At 55.1% G+C, this 5,849-nt stretch overlaps 1 long non-coding RNA gene across 1 annotated transcript; it reads right to left on the bottom strand.

Moving 5' to 3' along the window:
* Positions 1–358: 358 nt before the first annotated feature.
* LOC142818888 (uncharacterized) lies at positions 359–3,291 on the bottom strand. Its single transcript, XR_012896589.1, has 3 exons — positions 2,202–3,291; positions 1,407–1,560; positions 359–983 (listed from the first exon to the last, which is right to left on the bottom strand). It is a non-coding gene; the product is annotated as an uncharacterized LOC142818888 (long non-coding RNA).
* Positions 3,292–5,849: the final 2,558 nt, after the last annotated feature.

The raw sequence follows: 5,849 nt of genomic DNA, 5'->3' as shown, positions 1-5,849 counted from the left end.
GAAGGCGTGGTTCAGGTGCCTGCTGACCCACCTGGATGTGGGGGAGCACAACATCCCCGAGGTGCTCATAGCATGTTGTGTCATCCACAACATTGTGGAAAGGAAGGGGGAGGCCTTTCTCCTAGGGTGAGGGACAGATGCCAGTGGTGAGGGACAAGCCTTCCAGCAGCTGAAGACAGCTACCATCAGGCTGGGGTGCACATCTGTGAGGCCCTAAGGGAGAGGTTCTCTCAAGCACCCCAGCAACTCTCCCCAGGGCTCCCCAATAGGGGCTTCTGACTTGCTGTCCCTATCCCCTCCCCACCACAACCCCTCTCTTCGCCCCTTCCCGACCTCTCAGTAAAAACACCGGTTTGATTTGTAACAAAATGAAGTCTGTATTTATATTACATTAGAAAGGTGTGCAGGGCAGAGGGGCTCATAACCTGGAGGTGGCAGCTAGATGTGCCACTTTGGACCTCATCGGAGTTGGGATCAGGTGGGTCCAGGGTTCACAGGGGAGTGAGTAGGATGGAGGACTGGAGTGGGGGCAGGGATGGTGGAGGGTCAGGGGGAGGGGCATGGGCATCACTTGGGGAGGGAGCAGAGGCTTCACATGGGGGGCAGGCAGAGGGGGAATGGGCACAGCAGGGGGGCTGGAGGGTGGAAGCCAGGAGCAGCGGCAGCAGGCGGGTGTGCCACATCATGCATGACATGACAGCACACACGTCAAGTCAGATCAGCCGGGACTGAGGGGCGAGCCACCCCTCCACAGCCAGCCGCCAGAGCCGGGGGGGAAACGGGCTGCATGAGCTGGTCCCGTGAGCAGTTCCGCCACCCGGCGGCATCACGTATCTTCTGCACCAGGGTCTGCTGCTTGTCGCACAGGACGCTGATGTGCTGGCGCATGAGGTCTTCCTGGACCCTGGGGCACTTTCATTTGCCCCAGGCCCTGGCGGCTGGCTGTGGTGGGGTGGCTTGCCCCTCAGTCCCGGCTGGTCTGGCTGTGGAGAACACAAAGGGAGAGGTGGACAGTCATCCATGGAGACACTGTCCCAGAGTCTGTGCCCTTCTCTGTGAGCACCAACCAACAGTCCTTGGTCCAGAGGAGGGGGATGTCCCGCGAGCAAGGCCATGTGTGACTTGCAGAGCAGGCCATGCCTTACAGGGTCCCCGAGGTGCCATGGGAACCATGCTGCCCGCTTCCCAACTCCCTCCTCCTGCAGCCCATGGGAAGTGTCCGGCCACAGTGGAATCCCCCAATGGGTGTCAGAGGAGCCTGGAGCAGCCTGGCCCTCCCTGGAGTCCACACACACCACTGTGGCTTGCAGCGCTGCCTGCGAGAGCAGGTGGTGCCTCGCACATGCAGGCATGCCCCTGTGCTGTGTGCGGCACTCCTGTGTGTGTGACAGACTGAGAGCACTCACCTGAAGATCCCTCCCTGGCATTTGACGAGGCCTGGGAGACGTCCTGGCTGATCAGCACCAGCTCCAGGGGCAGGGTGATGGTCTCTGTCTCCTTCTCCTCATCATCATCCTCTGGCTGGCCCTGGTCCTCCTGCTCCTCCTCTGCTGTGACCTCCTGATGGGCGACAATGGGGGTATCGAGGCCGGAGTCGACGACAAGGAGTGGGGAAGACGTTTCCTCGCAACCCTCTCCCCCCCCGCCCAAGATTTGGTGCAGCTCCTGGTAACAGGGGTAGGTGCGGAGTCCTGCCCCTGAGCGCAAGCTGCGCTCTCTGGCCCGGACATATCCCTGACGGAGCTCTTTGACTTTACTCCAGAGCTGTTCCAAGTCCGGGATGGGATCCGAGCTCCACCAGGGGCTCAGCCACATGCTCAAATAGTTCAGCGTTTTGGCACTTGGAGCAGAGATCCTGAAAGGTGTCCCCCTTGCCCCACAGCGTGAGGAGGGGCAGGATCTCTGCTCCAGACCAGGAGGGTGCCTGCCTCTTGGTCCCCTTGGGTGGGTCCTGGGGGGGCTTGAGACCCTGCCATGGGTGGCAAGGCCAGTAGCAGGGAGAGATGCATGGTGAGGTGCTGCTGTCAGGCCGGCCTCCTGCCACAAGGCTTGTCCAGGATGCCTGCAGCTTTAAGAGGAGCCTGGAGACAAGACCTATAGAGTCCTGATTACTTTGGATGGAGTGTCCACCAGGGCACCTATGTATTTCCTGGAGGCCTCCTCTTTTGAAAAAAAAAACCCTCCTCGCCACCCATACACACCTTTTTCCAAAAGAGTTCCTCCTCGTAGAAAGAGGATTCCCAATGCCGGAAAACCGCTGTGTTCTTTCGATTTACTTTGGGAAGAACGCGATTGCGGTGTGGACGTAACGCAGGTTTTGTCGGAAAAACGGCTGGTTCTCCGACAAAACTCTGTAGTGCCGACGTGCCCTGAGGGTGAGGGTTCTGGGATGGGGCTGGGCATGAGGGGTTTCAGGTGCAGGAGGGGACTCTAGGCTGAGGGCCGGGGTGCAGGAGGCAGTGAGGGCTGCGGCTGGGATTGCGGGCGCAGGGATGGGGCCAGACAAGAGGGGTTTGTCATGCAGGAAGGGGCTCCGGGAGGAGCTGAGGGCTGCGGGTGGGGTTGTAGGCTCTGCGGTGGGGCCGGGACTGAGAAGTTTGGGATGCAGGAGGGGGCTGCAGGCTCGGGCTGGCGGTTGAGGTGCAGGATGGGGCACAGGGCTGGAGGTGCAGAAAGGAGGGGGCCATAAGGGCTCACTCCATGGATGCTCTGGGGATGGGGCTTCCATGAGAAAAATCAGTGAGTAATCAGCACCCCAAGCTCTCCAGCACCGGTGACCCCACCGACCAACTCCTCCCCCTCCCTCTCAGCCTCTCACACCTGCCATGAAGCAGCTATCTCCCTGCCTTCGGGATGCTTCCAGAGGAAGTGGGAGCAGCGGGCGTCGGACTTAGGGGGAGGAAGGGTGAAAGCTGGGAAGAAGCAGGGCGGGGGACTGGAGGAAGAGGTGGAATGGGGTTAGGGCTGAGGGGAAGTGTCGGGCACCCCCCAGCTACCGGGGAAGTCAGTGCCTATGGCAGGGCTCAGAGCGGGGGAGGGAGGTGGAGTGCGGGCTCCGAGAGGGCTTTTTCCACAGCCTGCTCGAAACTGAACTCCCGAGGATTGATTCTCCTCAGGTCTGAGCATCCAGGCTAAAGGGGCCAAGCTCCCAGAGAGCTGGTTCTCCTGCTGGTTCTCAGACTTGCTGAAGCCCTTGCCGAGCTGTGCGGCTGCATGCCTCAGATAGCAGCACTTACACCCTGGTTTCCATGGCACTGCTCCAAATGGACTCTCGTCTGGATGCTGATTGGCTGTTACCCACAGGCCTGGGCCCTTTGCCGTGCCAGGGACTAAATGATTAGAACTTTTTGTACTTTCAGCAAAAAGAGAAAAAAGGGGGGGGGGGAGAATTAAACAAACAATCACTTTCTGCTTCCCAGCCTCCAAGCCTGAGACACAGGGTGTTAATTATTAGTCCGGTGGCAAGGTAATAAACCACCAAAGAGCAACAATCGACCTCAGTTGCAGCGTGCGAAGGTTCAGCGCTTTGTGTGCAATGAAAAGGGCACCAAATGCCTTTTATTAATAAAACTGAAATGCTGCTGTGCTGAAACCTACAGACCTTGGAGCCTTGGCCATAGACAGCATCTTTGTGGGCTCCACTCATTGAAGCATTGAATTGGAAAGACCTAGGCTACCTGCCAAATGTAGATTCAAATCCTGCTGGGGTCAAACCGACTCTTCATCTTCTCGATAGACAGGAAGAAGGGGGGTTAAAATATACCACAGATCCTGTCAAAATAATTGATGGAATAGTTTTCTGTCAGAAAAAATTGAATTTCAACCAAATCAAAACACTGAGTGGGGAATGTGAGGATTCCAACGTTTTCTATGGGTAACGTTGATTGCTGCTGCTTTAACTTTCTCGTTACATTTCAATAATGTCGAAAGATATAGCTGAGGCTTTATATTCTATTTCAATATTAATGTTATTCAGTTTATTAGTTTAATGCGAGAGCCTAACTGAAATATGTCGCTGTTACTAAAACCACCCAAGTGATTTCAAATAAACATTTTCTGGAACTTTCACCCCCAGGACATTGGGAAATTTCAGCTTTTTGTTCCCGGTTGGAATGGATTTTTTTTTCCTTTTAGGATTTCCCCTGGAACAGCAATTTTGGTTTCTGATGAGCTCTGTGTAAAAGCCAGTCTTTCCCAGTATTAAAGCTCCCCTGGCAAAGCCTGGAATCGGGTCAGGATTTCACCCCCTGCCCACATTTTCCACATTGTACTGGGACAAAAATGTCTCCAACACCCCACCTGTTAAGCCAGGCATCCAAAACACGCTGGAACCTGCCTCACCCACCAATGAAGTGCTGTATCTATGGGTATGTCTAGATTACATGCCTCTGCCGACAGAGGCATGTAAAATAGGCTACCCAACATAGTCAATGAAGCTGGGATTTAAACATCGCTGGCTTCATTAAAATAAAAATGGCCGCCGCGCTGTGCCGACTCAGCTGATCGTCGGCACAGCGCGTGAGTCAAGATGTGGATCGGTCGACAAGGGAAGCCTTTGTCGATCGCTCCTGTAAACCTCTTGACTTGTACGCTGTGTTGACAATCAGCTGAGCTGGCACAGCGCGGTGGCCATTTTTATTTTAATGAAGCCGGGGGACATTTAAATCCCAGCTTCATTGACTATGTCGGGTAGCCTATTTTACATGCCTCTGTCGGCAGAAGCATATAATCTACATACCCTATATGTCTCCTGTAGGCTGACGCTCTCCTCCCCAGCAGTGGCTGAATTTTCATGGCAATTTATGGAGCTCTAAACGACTTTGGGATGAATGGCACAATGCCCAGTGAGAATTATGTCCTGTGCCGATCTGCTGAGGAGTGAGGCCTGTTAAAATTCAGGTTTTTTTCGATTCCAGGTTTTGGTTCAACCCACATTTGTTTAAATGAGGGGAGGGGGGCAGGAACCTTCTCTACAATGTGTGCATGTAGCCTCTACAACAGCGATTCTCAAACTTTTTGGCCCTGCTCAACAGACCTTTCTGCAGACCACGAGCCTGCCACTCATGAGGAAAAAATGGGTGTGTGAGGGAGAGAGGGGGCGGGGTCTGGGCATGAGGAGGAGGAGGAGGAGGAGGGGTGCTTACCTGGCTCCATGCCTCCTGCCACTCCCAGGCATCAGCCGCACTCCCACTGGCCGCGATTCCAGCCAGTGGGAGCAGCGGGAAAACCCTTCAGGTGAGCAGTTTAGTGTCTGCTATTCCCCCAGGGGAGGAGGAGTATCAGCTCACACCGTTGCTTCCTTCCTCCACAAGCCAGATCCAGCCTGCAAGGCTCCCTTCCCCCCCAAAAGTGGGAAGCTGGCACTGGCGCCCCAACTAGGGTTGCCAGGCAGGGGCGGATGGGAGTGCCGCGGGGTCCAGGGCAGCACCGCGGGGCCCCGGGCAGCAAAATTTTGACACGGCGCATGTGCGGGGCTTCGGGAAGCACGGGGCCCAGGGCAGCCGCCCCGCTCACCCTGCCCTAAATCTGCCACTGTTGCCAGGTGTCCGGTATTGACCCGGACAGTCCGGTACTTTTGCCTCCTGTCCGGTAATAAAATTCAGAAAATACCAGACACCTAAAAATGTCCGATATTTTCTGATTTTTTTCCCGGCCATAACACAAAAATCCTTGGTGCTTACCTGGTTCTGCAGGGGAGCTATCTGTCCCGGAGCAGGAAGACAAGATGGCGGATGACCACAAGGGCCAAAAAGGCTCAAAAGCATTTCTTAAATGGGCCATGCTGTTTATTTTTTTTATTTTTATTTTTATTTTTTTGCTTAATAACTCCCTTTTTTTTCCTCAGCAGA

This window comes from Pelodiscus sinensis, chromosome 19, assembly GCF_049634645.1.
Source record: "Pelodiscus sinensis isolate JC-2024 chromosome 19, ASM4963464v1, whole genome shotgun sequence".
Lineage (NCBI taxonomy): Eukaryota > Metazoa > Chordata > Testudines > Trionychidae > Pelodiscus > Pelodiscus sinensis.
This window is presented reverse-complemented; position numbering and strand designations above follow the sequence as displayed.